The sequence below is a fragment of the Manis javanica genome, chromosome 8 (genome assembly GCF_040802235.1).
Source record: "Manis javanica isolate MJ-LG chromosome 8, MJ_LKY, whole genome shotgun sequence".
Lineage (NCBI taxonomy): Eukaryota > Metazoa > Chordata > Mammalia > Pholidota > Manidae > Manis > Manis javanica.
In genome coordinates this window covers 100,407,154-100,427,235 of record NC_133163.1, presented here as the reverse complement: position 1 = coordinate 100,427,235, position 20,082 = coordinate 100,407,154, and the positions used below count along the sequence as shown (strand labels likewise).

Genomic DNA, 20,082 nt, shown 5'->3' with positions numbered 1-20,082 from the left:
ACAAAGTGAAATGCATTTAAAAATAGGAAACAAACTCTAAAAAAGTATTGTATATGAAGACTGGGCCAGATAATGATTAATTCAAAAATGGGTTCACATGGAGGCTACACAATTGTTGCTTACACAATTATTACAAATGTATTAAAGTCCACAGTGATAATCCTCAAAATTCTGGGTAAACTCTTTTTCTATGGGTTATGAAGTGGTCAGAATCTAGTTTAAACCTTCCCTAATCCCCACAAAAAATGCTGAATCAGAAATAAAATATTTAGAAATAAACCTAATGAAGGAAGTGAAAGACCTATACCCTGAAAACTACAAGACACTCATGAGAGAAATTAAAGAAGATACCAATAAGTGGAAATACATCCTATGGTCATAGATAGGATGAATTAATATTGTCAAAATGGCCATCCTGCCTAAAGCAATCTATAGATGCAATGAAATCCCTATCAAAATACCAACAGCATTCTTCAACAAACTAGAGCAAATAGTTCTAAAATTCATATGGAACCACGAAAGACCCTGCAATCCTGAGAAGGAAGAATAAAGTGGGGGTAGGGGGGATTATGCTCCCTGACTTCAAGCTCTACTACAAAGCCACAGTAGTCAAGACAATTTGGTACTGGTACAAGAACAGACCCATAGACTGATGGAACAGGCTAGAGAGCCCAGATATAAACCCAACCATATATGGTCAATTAATATATGATAAAGGAGCCATGGACATACAATGGGGAAATGACAGCCTCTTCAACAACTGGTGTTGGAAAAACTGGACAGCTACATGTAAGAGAATGAAACTGGATTATTGTCTAACCCCATACACAGAAGTAAACTCAAAATGGATCAAAGACCTGAATGTAAGTCATGAAACCATAAAACCCTTAGAAGAAAACATAGGCAAAACTCCCTTGAATATAAACATGAGCAACTTTTTCCTGAATGCATCTCCTCAGGCAAGGCAACCAAAAGCAAAAATGAACACATGGGACTACATCAAGCTAAAAACCTTCTGTACAGCAAAGGATACCATCAGCAGAACAAAAGGCATCCTACAGTATGGGAGAATGTATTTGTAAATGACTCATCCGACAAGCGGTTAACACCCAAAATATATAAGCAAGTCACATGCCTCAACACCCAAAAAGCAAATAACCCGATTAAAAAATGGGTGGAGGATATGAACAGACAATTCTCCAAAGAAGAAATTCAGATGGGCAACAGGCACATGAAAAGATGCTCCACATCAGTCATCATCAGGGAAATGTAAATTAAAACCACAATGAGTTATCACTTCACACCATTTAGGATGGCCAACATCCAAAAGACAAGGAACAACAAATGCTGGCAAGGATGTGGAGAAAGGGGAAGTCTCCTACACTCATGGTGGGAATGTAAACTAGTTCAACCATTGTGGAAAGCAATATGGAGGTTTCTCAAAAAACTAAAAATAGAAATACTATTTGACCCAGGCATTCCACTCCTAGGAATTTACCCAAAGAAAGCAAGATCTCAGATTCAAAAAGACATATGCATCCCTATGTTTATTGCAGCACTATTTACAATAGCCAAGAAATGGAAGCAACCTAAGTGTCCACCGGTAGATGAATGGATAAAGAAAATGTGGCACATATACACAATGGAACATTATTCAGCCATAAGAAGAAAACAAATCCTACCATTTGCAACAACATGAATGGAGCTAGAGGGTATTATGGTCGGTGAAATAAGGCAGAGAAAGACAAATACCAAATGATTTCCCTCATTTGTGGAGTATAACAATGAAGTAAAACTGAAGGAACAAAACATGAGCAGACTCACAGACTCTAAGAAGGGACTAGTGGTTATCAAAGGGGAGAGGTGGGGGAAGGCAGGTGGGGAGGGAGGGAGAAGGGAATAAGGGGTATTATGATTAGTTCACATGGTATGGGGGGTCATGGGGAAGATAGTAGTATAATAAGCCACACATAATAAATAGCACAGAGAAGACAAGTAGTGACTCTGTGGCATCTTACTACACTGATGGACAGTGGCAGCAATGGGGTATGGGGGGAGACTCGATAATATGGTTGAATGTAGCAACTACATTGTTTTTCTTGTGAAACCGTCATAGGAATGTGTATCAATGATACCTTAATTTAAAAAAAAGAAGAAAATGCTGAATTGAAAGGTGAATCACATCATCTACAGCATTCAAAGGCAGGAAAGGTCTGTCAGGATATGTAAGGTACACACACAATATTATAATTTTAATTTTAAGGGGCACCTTGAGTTCCATTTGTCACTTTTCTGAATTTATCTTTCAGGAACAGATGTAAGGAGATTTTACTAGAATTTAACCTTTTGACAAAATAGAAACTTTGGTTGTATCCATGGAAGAAGTAAACATCTTCATTTCTAATATAAGAGCAAAAACTCATGACTAGCATCTTATTTTAAATACAGTGAAATAGTCAGTAGTGCTTGTAAACAGTAGTGATTCTCTTACAGGGAATCAGAAAAATAGCAAAATAAGGCATAGCCTGTTATTGTCACAGACCTGTGCTAGGCAGCAGTGTTCTTTCTGGAAGGCACAAGTTGGAAATCTTATTACCCACAGGCTTAAAGTGTGGTTCTGAAGATAATATCATATGAATAGGTAAAGTATGAACTTCTCTGGGCTATAGCCATCTTATTTATAAAGTGGAGTCATTAATGCACTACCTGTTGGAAGCTAAAGACATTTCAAGTCCATTCCAACTTTAGGATTTCTTATTTTACTACACTCTTAGAACAGTGTCATCCTCTGAGAATTGTTATCTATTGCCTCCCATCTCTGTTTTAGTACTACACTGCTTCTATTCTAAATCTCTCCTCCTCGTGGCTCTTCAGATCCTGCTTTGACAATTACCCCGTTTTTCCCTTGTAACTTCTATCTCTGTCCCCGTCTTACTGCCCTTTCCTCTCTGAACATGAACATATTCTATCTTAAAAAACTACACACACACACACACACACACACACACACACTTTTTCCATTCCATGTACCCCTTTTACCATCCTTCTCCCACCCTTCTTTTGTTCACAGCCAAGTGTCTTAAAAGAATGCCTAAATTCAGGTCTCTCGGTCCTTGCCTCCCTCTCAGGAGTAACTCTTCTTGCTGAGGTCGTCAGAGATCTCCCAAACGCAAGATACAGTGGACATTTCAGTCCTTACCTCCCTTGGCCTTTCTCTAGCATCTGTTGTAATTCTCTCCTCCCTTGATTTCTGCAACTTCATGCTCTCTTGGTACCTCTCCAGCTTCGTGGACAGTTCCTTCTCTTGTTTCCTTCAAAGACATCACTTCCTTCATCCACCCATCCCTAAGACAATGATGTCTCCCGTGACCCACCCTCAGTGCTTTCCCCACCTCACACTGCTATTCTCTGTTGGGCATTCCATTCATCTCATAACCTCAACTACTGCTTATGCACTTGGTCCTCAAGTTATTAAGCCTGGTCCTCCTTATAGATCTCTAGACACATAAAAAATATTTATTTATATAATCTATGTATTTTCATATTTATTTAAAACTGCCCAGTAGTCATCAATGCTTGCATGTTTCTCCAATCTGATGATTAATTTTATGTTACGTTGGCTGGATTATGGCTGCTTTTTACATCTGATTAACATTTTTTAAATTTATTTTTTGAATCACTTTATTGAGGTATGATTGATATACAAAAGCTGTGCATATTGAAAGTACATGACTTGAAGAGTTTGGAGATAAGTATATGCCTGAGAAACCATCACCACATCTGTGCTATAAATATACTCGTCACCTCTAAAAGTTTCCCCTTGCCTTCTTTATTTGTTATTATTAATTTTTGTGGGTATGTGATAAGAAAACTTATAAGATCTATCCTCTTAGCAAATTTTTAAGCATACCATACAATATTGTTAACTATAGGCTCTGTGCTGAACAGTGTATCTCTAGAACTTGTTCATCTTGTGTAACTGAAGCTGTGTACCCTTGGACTAAAGGAGCACGAGGTATGTTTGTATCTACTTGCTTCTTCCCCTCCTAAACGCCTGGCAACCACCATTATATTCTCTGAGTCTATGAATTTGACTATTATAGAGTCCCCATGGAAGTGATATCATGCAGTGTTTGTCCAGAAGTGATTAACAATCAGCTGACTCTAAGTAAAGCAGATTATACTCTGTAATGTAGGTAGGCTTCATCCAATCAGTTGAGGGCCTTAAATGCAAAAGACTGAGGCTTCCCAAAGGAATTCTAAAGAATTCTGATTAGAATGCAATTTAGAAATTCTACCTTAGTTTCCAGCTTTCAGACTGAAGATTCCAAGATCAACTCTTACCTGAATCTCCAGCCTGCCAGCTTGTCCAGTGGATTTTAGACTTGCAATTGCAACACCTAATTCCTTAAAATCAATCTATCTATCTATCTATCTATCTATCTATCTATCTATCTATCTATCTATCTATCTATCTATCTATCTATCTATCGGTTTTGTTTTCTCAGGAGACTGTTGACTAATATATCCATCATCTATACATCATGTCCAGATCCCTAAGCACACTCACAAGGATCTTCATGGTCTGGCTGTCATCAGTTTACCAGCCTCACTTGTCATTGTTATACATCTACCCTCCCCTCCTTTCACACTGACTCTTTGGTCGTTCCCAGACCTTGACATACTCTTTTGTACTTTTGTGCCTTTGCACTATCTGTCCACCTAGAAAACATCCTGTCCTTCAGAACATAGGCCAAATTTCACCCCACCTTTTGTGAGGCAGGCAGAACAAACAGCTTCTTATTCTATGTCCTTATTGCACTTTGTACTTACACACTTACTTTAAGCACTAGTCATATTTATGGAATTATTCCTCATAAATCTTTTTTTTCCCCTTCTTTTAAAATCTTGTTTGACTTTCTAGTACATAGTGTAATATCTGGCATATGGTGGGCAACTGGCAAATAAAACTTCTCTGCTTAAGATACTGAATGGCTGCCCACCGCTTTCAAGATAAAGTCTCCTCAATGCAGCACAGAGTTCTCCCCAGCCTCCTCTCCTGTCAGGCCTCCACAGCACACAGTTGTTTTTGTCATGCTGAACTAGCTGCAGTTCTCTCAACAACCTTATTTAGTTACCTTGCATTTATTTCTGTACTCTTTGTCCCTTCCCTCAAATGATACAATGATTCCCATTGTCCTTTTTAATCTTCACCTTGTTTTCTCTCTCCTATGAACTCTATTCTCATTTCCTCCTTACTTTTCCTTCATGCTCCTTTAGCATTGCAAACTTATCCTAATTGTGATTGCTTCTTTGTCTACCAACTGAAGAATATAAATCACAGTCTGTCTCCCACCTATTCTGCAGCTCCCTGAGGACTAATTGTAGCCCTGCTACTGCCACTGTGTTTCAGTTGAATAGCATTGCGAGGTGTGGGGGCACCAAGAGTATGAGGGGAAATCGAAGTGGAATTGTTCTGCTGAAGACCATTCGGTTTCTAAACACTTTGCATAATTCTTACCTTGTAGGCTATTACTCTGAAGATGAGCTATTTGCCTTAAGAAATACTAAGCAAAAGTCATTGTCCAACAATGTTGATTATCTTGCAATGATTCAGCAAGGTTTGTCAAGTACCTGCATTTCAGACACAATTCTGCACTGTAATCTAAGGAACCATATACAGGATTACAAATCATATGATATCTTTGAAAGATTATAATTTCATACCTGACTTGGGGGTTAGCAATAAAGGGAGTGAAATCATTCTTTCTCCCTTCTGACCACATGCTCCTTCCGCAGCTCCTTCCTCCCACGATGTACTTTCTGGTTTCACACTGGTGCCCTGCCATTCCCAGCTGACCCTGCCTATTCCATAGACTTTCTTCTTCATGGACCTTTTAGAATCCATGCTTTCTAGCAAAATGAACCTCTGTATCTCAGTCTTTCAGTCAGATAAGATGATATTTACAAAATATTAATGGATAATCTTCCCCTGAAATTCTTCAAAAACATCACCTTTGAAACATACCCTTCTGTTAATAACGTTTTACCCCAAGGTGAATGTTCCTCCTGTTGGGGCACAAGTGCTCTACATTGTCAGCAGGAGTTTCTTAACATTCACTAAAAATGCCTCAAATTTAATGTGTCCCTGCCAATTATTTTTGTCACATAAAAGTATCTTGTATACAATGTTTCTTCTTATGCCCTTTTCTCAGGCCTTCCAGGAAACACTTTTCCTGTGAAATGGTAAAACAGAAGAATCTAAACCTTTGGCTGATTATAAGAGAAAACCTCAAACTAAGAAGATAGACATCAACTAGAGTGTGCAACTTAACAGGAATAGGCAGAGAATCCTTCTTCACTTTTCCTCTCCCCACCCTTTTTTTCCCTCTTTCCTGCTCTCTTTCTTCCTCCCATTTATATAACAAGTATATTTCAAGGTCTACAGCAAGGATTTCCTGAATGAAGTAGCAGAGCAGTACAGGGTAATATTTAAGAGCACAGGCTCTGGAATCAGAAGCTGGTTTTTGAATCCTGGCTCTGCCAGTTAATAGTTATCTGACCAAGTTATTTCACTTCCCTGCACCTCAGTTTTATTGTTTGTCATATGGAGATGATAATAGTATTCACTTCCTAGGTGGCTGTGAGGATTAAATTATTTAGGTGCTTAGCACATAACTGCTCCCCCAAAATATTAGCTACTGTTAACTGCTGTTTAATTCTAGATGACTAAGGGGAGTTAGTTAGGAGTGCAGTCTGTTCCTCCTTGAATTGTATTAGGAGATGAGCAATTTAAAGAGGAAAATGGATCTACTTTCTGTCCATTTGGGCTCCTTGGGAGCTGAGTCCAGGAATCTCAGTCTTCACTTGTGTCCACTTATAAATCAATTAACTTAAGAAATGGGCAGGACCTAAATAAGAAATCTTTAAAACTTTACATAAAAGAACAGAAGAATAAATGGGAAGAAGCATTATATTCCTGGATTAGAAAATGAAACATTACTAAAAATGGCAGTTCTCTACAAACCATATTTTGGATGAGACCAATCAAAATTTGCATACCCTCTGAACCAGCTATGTATTATTTTTTAAATCAGGAATCCATGATATTAAGCTTATTTTTACTCTTTAAAACTTAGTTTTTCTTTTCTTTTCTCTAGTACTCAGATGTCCATATTGGAGGTATTTTTGTATAACTGTCTCTCCTGATTGGTGAATAATTTATAAACAAGGAAGCTGCCAAAAACAAGGAATTCCTGATTTCAATTCCCCCTCTACTATTATTATATACTCTGGAACTTGATGATAATGTCCAAATGTCCTCAGGGAGACTGAAAGTCTAGACAATGCCAACAAGGCACCAAGGTACTGACCAAACTGGGCATGTCCACAATTGTGCTAGACTTTCTTAATGGTCACCAACTCCAAACTTAATGGATGTTATTATCCATCTGGTTCTTTGAGCAATTTTGTTACTGTTGTGGATTTTAAGGAAGATACACTTTGCTTTATAACACAAAAGCAAAGGCCACAAAGCACAGAACCTGGTATAATATTCTCCTGTAAGGAAATCATTAGAGTTTGAAGAGATGGAAAACTGGGCAGTTAGACATTTGGAAAGTAGATACTAATGAGAAGCATGGATAATTTTTACAGATAAGTCAGAGGGAAATGATAAATTACAATCTTGATTTTGACTTAAACCTAGCATAAGAACAAGGTTGACAGACTTGATACCTCTTGAGTTTTAAAAAAATAACCTTAAGTATAACATGCATACAGAAGGATGCAAACATCAGGAATGTATCTCAATTAATTTTCACGCATTGAATATGCACGTAATTACTGTCAGATCAAGAAAGAATGTTATCTATACCCCAGAAATCTCTCTTGCTCTCCCTTCCAGTTGCTACATTGCTCTCCCGTCAAATACACACACACTTTCCTCCTTTTTAACAGATCTTTGGGTGTTTTTGAACTCTATATAAACGGAATCATATAATAGAAACTCTTGTCTCTGGCTTCTCTTACTCATTATGATGTTGTATAATTCATCCATATTGCTGTATGTACCTGTGGCTCCCTCATTCTCACTGGAAAGTAGTATTACATCAAATGAATATACCACATTTATTCACTTATTCTACTATAGGACATTTGGATAGAATCCCATTGTTTCTGTTGGGTGTAGCATTGGGAATTGCTGAATCACAGTGTATGCATTTGTTCAGCTTTAGTAGATAAAACCAAACATGTTTCCAAGGCGGCTGTACCAATTTATACTGTTATCAGATGTGGAGAGTTCTAGTTGCTCCAAATCCTTGCTAGCACTTGCTTTCTGTTCATTTTAGCTATCTTAATGGCTAGATATCTTGTGGTTATAATGTACATTTCTTTGATGACTAGAGAAGTTGAGTATCTTTTAAAATGTTGTTTAGTCCTGTGGATAGTCTTTTATGAAATTCCTGTTCAAATTATTTGCCCATTTTATGATTGAGCTTTTCCTTATTGATTTGTAGAAATTTTAAAATATATTTTGGGTATGTAGTTTTTACAGTTTACATATTGAGAACATCTTCTTTTACTTTGTATCTTGTCTTTTTACTGTTTTATTGATGTTTTTTGATGAAAAAATTTTATAATTCTTTAATAGTCCAGTTTATCATACTTCCCCTTCCCACTTTATGGCTAGTGTTTTTTGTGTCCTATTTAAATCTTTGCCTATTCTAAGGTCATGAAACTATTCTCTTACATTTTCTTCTAGAGGTATTATTGTATTACTCCTTGTCAAATGTCTGAGTTGGGTAAGTGTGAAAATCTACATCTATTGAAACTGATGAGCTATTTTTGAAGCACCAGTCACACAGTACTGTGGTGTCAAATCTGAAGTAGTTGAACAAGCAGCTCTCTGCAGCAGGAATACTAGGGAAAGTGATTACACAGCTCCCACTCTACTTCAGCTAAGTATCTCTTACTGATCAGGCCATGTTGTAAGCTAGTCAGAAATTGGTTTAATTGCCAAGGGGCTGGAAAAAAATAAAACAGGAAGTTTTCCACATAGAGGAAACAAAATTAAGATCATTTGAAGTAGAATATGAGATTCTGTATCTCTTATGCCTGGAAGTTCTTATCACAGAAATATTTCATCTTTCCCTCTGCTAATACTCCTGATACTATGACGTTGCTCCATTATTTATCCCTTCCTCTTTCATCTTCAGTTTTTGGTCTGCTCTTTATTTTCCCTTTCAACTTACAAACAAGCTCAATCTTCCTGGTTCATCATGCAGTTGAAACCCCCAATGTCTCCTCATACACACTTTTCCTTCATTGCCAGTTTTACAAAAACACTCGCATTTGCTGCCTCTACTTTCTCACTTCCCATTTCTTCTTAACCACTTGGACCATCTTGTCTATTGTTTCTACAAGTCTATGGAAACTGCTTTCTTGAAGACGCTCAAAATTAGTGTGTCCGAACTGAACTTTTTCACTTCCCCCAAGGCTTGTCTTTTATGTTTCTTATTTCTGTTAATGTTACATCATACTTTCAGACACTTAGGTTGTCAATAACCATGCACCCATGTCTACAACACTTCTTCAATTTAGCCTCTCCCTTCCATTCCACTTGCCATTTTCTGCTTGATCTTATTATCTCTTATCTATGTATTTTAACGGTCTCTAATTGCTCTCCTTGCTCCTAGTGTGCCTTTATCCAACCTACTCTGTTAAGACTATAAAATTAATCTTAATTCAAAGATCTAACTTTATCATATCCTACTTTGATTAATAGTTTTGCCCATTGTCTTTAGGCCCACCACAAACTGGATCAAATTCATCAATTCTTTTTACTCACCTATATTATAGTAAGAATTATTTACTTCATGATTTCTTCTGATTTTCCTATCATTGTTGATGAAGCTCTACATTCTTCCCACTACTGAATATCTAAATTTTTCCCAATTTTAAAGGTACAAGGTCAATCCTCATGAAAACCCTTTTGTGTCTTCTCTATCTGGTAAATTTTTCTTTATCCTTTAAGAACCAGCTCGAACATCATTTCTTCCTTACAATCTGCAAACTGAGTTAATCACTCGATCTCTGCTTCCAAAGTACATTGAACATACCACTATAAAACAGTTCTTACCACATAGTGCTGCAATTATTTTTTCAATAAGCTACTGAGCTCTTAGCTCCTCAAATGCAAGTATGACTTTAATCTTTGCACCCCCAGTAGTTAGCCTAATACATAGAGAAATCTATGATAAATCTCTATTGACTGATGAACCCGTTTTTTATCTTGTCTAACCAGAAGTAATTTTTCCTTATTAAACTGCCATAACATTTTTCTATACATCTCTTATGCCATATAACTTTTCATCAAATGTAATTATTTATGCAAATATCTTATATTCTCTGATAGATGGTTATTGCCAAAAAGCCAGATTCCCCCATGTCATATATGGGGACCTCATGGAACCTAGTAGAAGGGACACTTGCATACCTACATCATTGGCTAACAGTTGGCCTTTAATCAGGACATGATATGACACACCTGAGAGCACAATGTTGTAAACCTGAAGTGCTAGAAACAGCCAGGACAAGCCACTGAAAGACTTACTTTGCCCCTGTCTTCAGAAACTGGTAAATACAGATTTCTATAAAGAAAGTTAGGTATTGCTGCTTGGGAAAGCTGTTCATTTTGTTTTTTCATTAATTTGTTGACCACTTTGTGGAAAAGAAGTGGGAGGTATTTAGAACATTTACTATATGCCAGGGGTTTTCACATGTCTTATCTCTAATCACTATAACATTATGAGATGAACATTATTATTCTAATTATAAATAATGAAAACAAGGCTACGAGTGCATTAGTGATTAAGCCAAGATTTAATCACTCTGTGAGACTCTGTTCTACCTCTCTTCCACAAACTCTCTTCCAATCTCATGATGGAATATACTCAGAAGTTTACTCAAGAAACCCTTGAACCTCAGGGGGAGCATAACTACCAGGACAAAGGGTTAGACTTGTATCAAACTTTGTATTGAGGAACATAAACTTGCCAAATTTTATCTTGATCATCAGAGAAACACCTGCTTTGCAGTAAGTAGGCTTGTGGTTAAGGTTAGGAAACATTTCCAGAAGGGATGGAAGAAAAGATGGTAGATATGGTTGTGAGAAAAGAAAATGGAGGCTATAGGTTTTATAGTTGGGAATCAGAAATATTAAAACAGATTGGAAATCAAGAAAAACTCACTCTAGTGGGAAGTGCATTGGAGGGGACATATCTGGATCTTAAGTATAGTTTGTGCATGGCCTTGATATGTTTGTTTGAGTTTAACATTACATCTGCTGGGCACTATAACAAGTGCTAGGAATACAAAAATAAAAAACAAACAAGTGGACCCTGCCTGCCTTCAAAACACTGACAGTCTGGCATGTTGATAGAAAAAAATAGGAAACAGGGTGCTGGGGGAGAGTCTTTCCTAGAAGGTTCCTGAAAATCCAGTGATCTCATCCCCAGAAGTAGTACAGAAGGGGGCTCTGTGGGTTATTAACAGCAGGCAAGTGAAAATTTCTCTATTCACTTAAAACTGGACTTGATTTGTAGTCTTGTTTACCTAACACCTATATATGAGCAGCAAAATGTATGTCACTCACTGTTAAGGCCCTCCCCCAAGAATAATTATTAAGAAAGCAAATTTATATATGGCTTCACATAGGTGGGTGAATGACCTTACTGCACTTATGTTCAATGCTTAGAACAAGGATTAAGATTTTTATTTTCACTTCCATTGTTCCAGTTGACAGCTATGCAGTCATGAAACCCAGCAGTGTGCCTGACATTTAGTGAACATTCAGTAAATTGTTGAATGAACAAAGCAGTTGTGGGTCACACAGTGTGAACTGCTATAGGAAATACAAAGGTGTGACTTTGAAAGTGTAAACATAAATTAAGACACAAGAAATAACCAGCAAACAAGGCAAGACATCAGTGAGTTAGTAAAAAGGAGATCAGTAAGGCTAGAGCAGACATTTACCAAGAGACTGAAGAGATAAAGAGAAGGAAGAACACTCATCAAGAGAACTGTCTCTATTTCTCCAATAAGCTAGCTGTGCAGAACATTTCCCCCTATGTTCCTGCATTTTTTCAGTTTTAAAATGAGGCCACTGTTTTAGGTGAGCCTTCCTCTTAATTTTTATGTTTCTATTTATAAATGGGGAAAGCTTTTTTAAAAAGTGAACACATTAAATTAATATGGTTTAAAATAACAAAAGGTGTACATCGGCAAGTCCTGCTCCTGTCACAGATCCTTTGAAGTTTTTAAAAATACAAATATAAGCAAATACACATGTATATGTGTATTTTATTAAAAGGTAGCACTCTATATACACTTTCTGAACCTTTCTCTTTAAATGGAATGGTTGTTTATATGAAGTTGAAGGCATTCCCTGATCAGTGCTTACAGTTTGTTTTCTATAGTCCCTTGGAGATAGACTATAGACTGAATGTCCCCTAAAATTCATGTAGAAAAAGAATCTCCAAAATGCTGGTGTTTAGAGGAGGGCCCTCCGGGAGGTGTTTAGGTTATGAGGGCAGATTAGAGCCCCTAGCGAGGCTTTATAATCTTTTATCCAGCAGATGCTACTCTTGTCTCATCACTTGTCTTTGCCAGGGTTTTCTGGCCATTTTCTTGTTTATTTTGCCCATGTCAGCTTTAGAATCAGCTTGGCTAGCCCCCCTCCTCCCATTTTCTTTGCTTCCCAGAAAACCTTGTTAGTATTTTTGACATGTCAGATATAGAAACATTTGTGATTTCAAATCTTAGCCAAGAACAAGGTACAGTTTTCCATTTGTTCCTACTTTTGTGACCTTCAAGATTATGCTAAAATTTGAAGAATCTGAATTTGTTCATGTTTGGTAGATTTGGAGAGGTAAAAGATTACAGTGAATACATTTGTTGGAGAATAATCTATGAGGCAGATATGACCGTTGGTAGTCCTTGGGGCAAGAAGAAACTTAATGAGAAGAAAAAAAGCTAACAGTGTCTGTTATGTGCCAGGAACCACGCTAGATGTTTTAACATACTGTTGTACTTGGCTGCAGATCTACCCAAACCCAGGCCTCGAGAGGGCCAGATCCAGGATGATCCTAGATGTGCACCTAGTACCCTGGAGGGTATGCTCAGGAGTCTCAAGATGAAAGCAGTACTTGAGGAAGATGACAGTGGTAGTCGGGCCAACTAGTCTGGGATCAAGAAGGAAAGGCTAAATTCAAAGACGGCAAGAAGACCCTGTAATCTGAGAGAAAAGTGATTCTTACTTAGGATGAAGTTCTTGCTTGTGGAGATAAAAGTAGACATGTAGAAGAGCTTTCTTTTTAGGGAGGACAAGCTGGTGGGACTAAAGAATGAGGCAAGTTCAACTTTGCAGATGTTGCCACTACCCAGCTGCATTCAACAACACGTCCACAGTGAGCACTTTGGCTGCATGCACCACCTTTGAGCTGTTTGCAGACAGTTTTAAAGACTGTAAAAAACCTCATGCTCTGAGCACTGGGGAGAAAGGATTTGGTTATAAAGGTTACTGCTTTCAGAGAACTATTCTGGGGTTTATGTGTCAGGGTGGTGACTTCATTTGCCATAATGACACTAACATCAAGTCCATCTGTGGGGAAACATTTGATGATGCGAATTTCATCCTGACTCATACATACAGGCCCTGGAATCTTGTCCATGGCAAATACTGGACCCAACACAAACAGTACCCAGATTTCTACCTGCCCTGCCAAGACTGAGTGGTTGATCTTTGATTAAGTAGAAGAGGGCATGAATATCAAGGAAGCCATGGGCTTGGGTCCAGGAGTAGCAGGACCATCAATAAGCTCACTGTTGCTGAATGGACAACCCCAGTAAATTTAACTTGTTTTATCTTAACCTCCAGATCATTCTTCCTATAGTTCAGGAGAGCACCCCAACAAGCTTGTCAGCTCACTATATCCTACAACTTTGTGCTCATTGCAGCTCTTTGGGTTCCATATTTCCATGCCCCTTCAAGTCTAGCTGGATGCAGAATTAAGTTTGTGATTATAAAATGAAATTAAAACTATAAAAACGAATAAAGTTTTTGACTGGACTATTAGAGAAAGGTGGTACCTTGGTAAAGATAAAGAAGCTGGGAAGGTAGGGATGCAAAACGAATTTCATTTGAAGTTGAAAGGGAAGGGGGATAGCTAAATACCTTCTACTAGGTCCTGTAGGTACCTGTGTGCAGTTGGCAAAAAATCAGTTTTTACATGTGCAGAAAGCTAAAGATCTAAATTTAAGCCAGGACTTCAGGCTTCAATGTTTAACTAAATAATATTACCCCATCTATTGTTTGCCTGCTGTCAGGGAGAGGTGGATTAGCCAGGGGAAAAGGCAGCTCTCAACTTTCTATCCTTAAAAGCCTTCTCAGGAGGTTAGGCAGGGATATTTTGAATTTATGTCCTTAAATAGGTGTTCTTTTTTTCTTACTTGAAATTCAATTTCTCATTTTCTAGTTTTCCATCTCTTTGGGCTCAAGTATCAAATCTTTTTAGAATCAAACTGGTATGGTTTCTCCAGTGGTTCAATATTTTTGCCTCATCAAAGGACTTCTCTGTGGATAAACGAGTTTGTGCTCTTACTAACTCTTGTCACATTAACTTTCTCTGGTATGGAGATGCACAAATCCAGGGGGAAGTCAAGCATACTGTAGAACTGCAAGTCTATCCCACATGACTGTGGGTTAGTCAGCAAGGGATTGTTCTCAGTATAGTTGTGTCTAGATTTGCCTAAGTATGGTGCTTTTCATCTGCGGTGATGGGTGGGAGAGAGGGAATAAAATAAGCATAAATATCCAGATTCCACACAAAGCCTCTGTGGGTGGACCCCTTCTTGGATTCTAAGTATTGCTTTAATCACAAGTGTTTATAAAATCTGGTGTCCTCCCTCTACATTTTGTGTGGGACTTTTGTTAAGCTCTGCCACTCTATACCCAAGTATCCTTAAAGATCCACTGTTAAAACAGGCTTGGGAGTAGAGGTGTCTCCCGAGTTCCCTTATATTGCAAACTTGGCATGTCCTTGGGAAGAGAAAGGAGAAAGGAGAAAGGAGAGAGGGGAAAGGATTGGGTGAGCTGCTCAGTGTTAGTTGGGGGATGTTTCTACTTTGCACTTAATTCCATTTCCTCAGCTGCATGGACATGACTTCTAATTGAAGGGGTTTTAAGTGGACAGAGTGGAGTGGGGATGCAGGATGGAGGACAGAGGTGTGTTAGGATTAAGCTTCCTCTCCAGTTGGCATATAACATTTTGTAAGTTAAAGGTGTACAACATGATTTGATATATGTATATATTGCAAAATTATTACAATAAGGTTAGTGACATCTTGATCACCTCACATAGTTGCCATTTTTTTTCTTTTCATAGTGAGAACTTTTAAGGTCTGCTCTTAGCAAGTTTCAACTACAAAATACAGTATTGTTAACTATAGTCACCATGCTGTACATTAAATCACCAGAACTTATTCCTAACTAGAACTTTGTACCCTTTGACCATCTTCACCTATCTTCTCCTTCCAGCACACCCCACCCTTCACTCTGCCCCAGCAATCACCCATCTACTGTTTCTACGAGTTTGGGTTTTCCACAGTCTATACGTAAGTGAGACATTTAGTATTTGTCTTTGTCTGACTTATCTCACCACAATGCCCTCAAGGTTAGCATAAAGCCCTCAAGGCTGAGCTCTTAGTATTTATTCTAAAAGTGACATGAAAGTATCAGTTCAGTGTCATGAATAGTAACCAACACAAATATATGTAATAATTGTCAAATGAATTCTTGGAGAAACAAAGCTTGGTGAATTATGTCTAGAATTTTATCAGTTCACTATTCCATGGTTTCCTTAAGGTGCAGGATACTTTTAATTTCTGCCTTGGCACTCTTGTCATTACAGGAAAGGAGAAGACACTGACCCCAGAAATCATGCACATTTTCACTTGAGTTTGTCTACCTGTTGTGCAAGGCTTTCACTCCTAAAAGGAAAAGAGCATGGAAGAAAGGGTTGTCAATCATTTTTCAGAAGCAGCATGGTGCTGTAGAAATAAAACATGAATTTTGGGAAGCAGACTAAATGGAGAAAAAAATCCTAATTTTGCTAATCCTTATTTCTATCCTAATTTCTGTCTGTTTCATTATCCTAAAAATCCTAATTTTTATCTGTTCACTAATTACCAAGTCAGCATTTTCATTTACAGAATGGGGATAACATCTACCTTTGTGGAGGTTAAATGATAAAATCTACATGAAAGCATTACGTAGTTGCAAATAAATGCATGGTAAGTTAAGTTCAATGTGTACTAATAATGCCCAGCCATTTAATTTCCATGCTTGGTAAGACATTTAAGCTGAAGATTTTTTTTTCATGTTAATTTCAGCAGGTATCAGAATCATTCAGAATGTAAGATAATGAAAGCACAATTGTCATTAGTTATATGCAATCACAAACTATTTTACAATCCTTTTTGTATATAAATTTTCAACACATATAGAAGTAGAGAGAATATAACGAACCCCCTTGTATCCATCATCCAGCTTCTACAGTCATCCTCTACCTACCAGTTTCTTGGTACTGTCAACAATTTACATGCTGTCAAGACTCTAGATTTTGAAATTAATCCCAGATGCATCATTTTCTCTTAAATATTTCAATATATCTAAGATTCTTGTTTAAAAAATGTAGTAACACTATTATTATAACAAAGCATAGCTCAACAAAAGTAGTATGATTCCTCTGTATCATCAAATACCTAATCTATCACCAGTGTGTATTACTTACGGCCCATTAAGTGGATGAGTTATACACCCCTTGTTTCAATTTGGGACAAAAGGATTCCAAACCCAAGCCACTCCTGAGATGCAAATTAAAATCTAGGGATATTAATCAAATTGAAAGATTTCCCAATAGTCACTTGCCTTGACTAAAGAGATCATTGTTCCCAAATTGTGTAAGAACTACAGAGACAGTATGTTGGCTGCAGTTAATCTGAAGAAAGGCAGGATACTTAATAGTTTTGACAATTTTTTTTGAATGGATCTTCATGAATCCATGGAAAACGAGATACATTGTCATAGTAAAGTTGGGCTGCCATACTATCAGGGACTGGGTGGTTTAAACAACAGAAATTTATGCCTCACATTTCCAGAGGCTGAACGTCCAAGATCAGGTGCTGGCCAGTTCCATTCCTGGTGACAGTGCTCCTCTGGCTCGCAGACGGTGTCCTCACACACAGCCTTCCCGCTGTGCCTCAGTGCTCAAGCTGAGAGAACTCTACGTCTCTGCTTATAAGGCCACTAATGCCATCATAAAGGCCCCACTCTCACGACCTAATTAACCCTAATTACCTTCCAAAGGCATCATCTCCAAGTAGTAGCACATTGGTGATTGGGGGTTTTTGGGGGCGGGGGTCACATTCAATCCATAACAAGCCTACAAATTTATAAAATGATTAAAAAGTTCTAAAAGCTAGTAAGCTAACATGCCATATCTTTCTTCCTCTCCTGGAATTAACTCTGGTTCCAAATAACAGATCTTCATTCCTGTAAATTTCTTCACACCCCAATATAATCCCCAGTGCAGGTGGAGCACATAGCTTACTATACCTACTTTCTTGCTACCTCACTCAGCACAAAAGAAAAAATTAAATAAAGTTCATTTTCAGCTCCTATCACATCAGAGGAAGTTTTTTTATGAAATGAGTAATTCTCTGCCTTTTACCAGGTTGATTCTCTGTAACTCAAAGGCTAAGATCCTTTTAGATCTGGTTAAGCTAGCAAATTTGCCGCCCCCACCCCAAAGAGAGCATAGGTAGAGCTGTTTGTAGTCATTCTTGGCTCCTTTCCAGGTTTGCTGGCTGTTTCAACTGCTTAAACAACCACGTTTTTACTAGTTGTGGGAGTGTAGCTGCAGGAGCTGCAGCAAAGAATTTCTGTATCCTGAACAAAGTCTGTAAAACTAACCCCATTTTCCTCAATTTACTGGTCTTGAAAATACTAAACAGGACTCAAAATAATCTGCCCTTCAAAATTTGGCAGGCAAAATTCAAGTACGTGGTAATATTCTATGAGCAATGCTGTGGAGAAACATTTGGTACATGAAGGACAATACTGCCTATGAAAATAAAAAATACATGTATGCCCTTTTGCAGAGCAATTCCACTGAGGCACTGAGACATAGGTACAGAAGGAAAGAAAATGTAGAGTAGAAAGATTTTCAACCAAACACCAATTAGAATACAAAAGATTAGAAATTCAGTGTCTCTCAACTGGCCAATGCCTGGTTAAATTATCTGCAGGAGTTAAAAAATGCCTTTTATGCATTTATATGGAAAAGCCCAAGATGTCTAAAGTACAGTGCAGATGGTACTTTTATATAAAAATGGGGAAAAATAAGAGTATTTATTCTGACATGTATGGGAATGAAACAATTCTGGAAGAATACAAATAAGGTGGTGGGAATTGTATGGATGGAAGACAGTGATGATGTTTAAGTTTTTTTTTGCATCAGTGGATGGATGATCTATTCAAATTGAAAAAAAAAACTGGCTAGAAGCCATAACCAACAATTATTAAAAGCCTACTATCTTAAAATACAGTAAGAAAGTAAGGGTAGCTAAGTGCAAAATATATGTATAAGGTTGAGTGATGTGTCTGTACCTATCCAATTCCTGGAAATCAGTTTTTGGTGCCTCTGGGGTGTTCTGGGATCAGACTTTGCCAAAGAAATACACTTGCTTACTGGAGGTCTTTTCTAGCACTCATAGAGAGGGAGTAGACAAAGAAGACATCATGATTCTGCAAGCAATTAAAATTCTTCAGCAGTCTGCCTGCCCAAAATGCACACAGTTTATCTATAAATCTAAAAACTTTCAGGAAGAAATCAGAAATCATGTGGTGGTAGAATGATTTTATTTAATGTTAAAATGTTATTCTAAGAGAAAATAATGGTTTTAATAAACCTAGTAGGGAAAAGTCCTCCTAACTGATTACCCTAAATTTAGTGGATTACTGTTTTGAGGAGATTCTGGTGCTTTCTTCCAAAAGGTACATGTCCATCACCAGCAGTAATTATCTTTCATTCTGTAGATAAATGACTTCAAAAAAAATAAAATTTGTAAGCCAATCTGTAATGACCTTGCCTGGCAAAGCCATCTTGATGTTGTCCCTTAGATTTCAGGTGACTTAAAGTGAACACTATTATGTGACATTCTAGTGTTCTCCAGGGGGAAGGCCCATACCACTGGTGATACTCAAGATGGTTCCAGGCAGTCCCTGAAAAAAAGCAGCAAACAACATCGAAAATTGCATAGTAAGTTATTTTTATTTCTCTTTCTAGCCTTCAGATTCAAAGCACTTGGATGGCAAGATTACCCAGCTAACGGTAATAACTGACTTTGTTTTCTTAACTAATTTTAACAGTTACCATCTTGAGTTTTTTCTTACTGCCAGAGGTCTAGAACACAAATGTTTGTCGGGATTATCCATGCTCATCGAAGCACGACAAACAGAAGTACAGGCGCCACTTCACGTGTTCCAGGAACCCCTTGGTCACAAACCACAAAAATCCAAAGGTCTTTTCTCGGGGCTTATTTTTCCTTGACTCAAATCCCAGGGTCTTCTGTAAGAGACACTTGGCACTCCAGGAATAGTGTAGTGTGCTATGTAAACTGGAGTTAAAGCATGGAGAATATAGCCAATGATTCTGTAACATATCAGATAGTAAGTGCACTAGTAAGGGTGAGGATTTAGTAGTATGTGTAACTGCTGAACCACTGTTTTGAATATTTGAAACCAATATAAGATTGTATACCAATGACTTCAATAAAAAATAAAATTTGTAAGACATACAGAAAAGACAGAAATGGAACTGGAGTCAAGCTGGTTTTAAATGCTGGTTTTTTACCCCACTTATGAGCCTACAAAGTCTACCAAATGAGGCTAGATTGGCTACCTTGAAATTTGAAGGGGGATAAATGAGAATGAATGTAGAGCAGATGGCACAGCTTAAC

General features: G+C 37.7%; 1 protein-coding gene and 1 pseudogene across 2 annotated transcripts in view; one reads left to right on the top strand and one right to left on the bottom strand.

Moving 5' to 3' along the window:
• The window catches only part of USP8 (ubiquitin specific peptidase 8), a 95,676-nt gene that overhangs the window by 69,907 nt on the left and 5,687 nt on the right, over positions 1–20,082 (bottom strand). The window lies entirely within an intron of this gene.
• Positions 1,635–19,188, top strand: LOC140843157 (peptidyl-prolyl cis-trans isomerase A pseudogene; annotated as a pseudogene).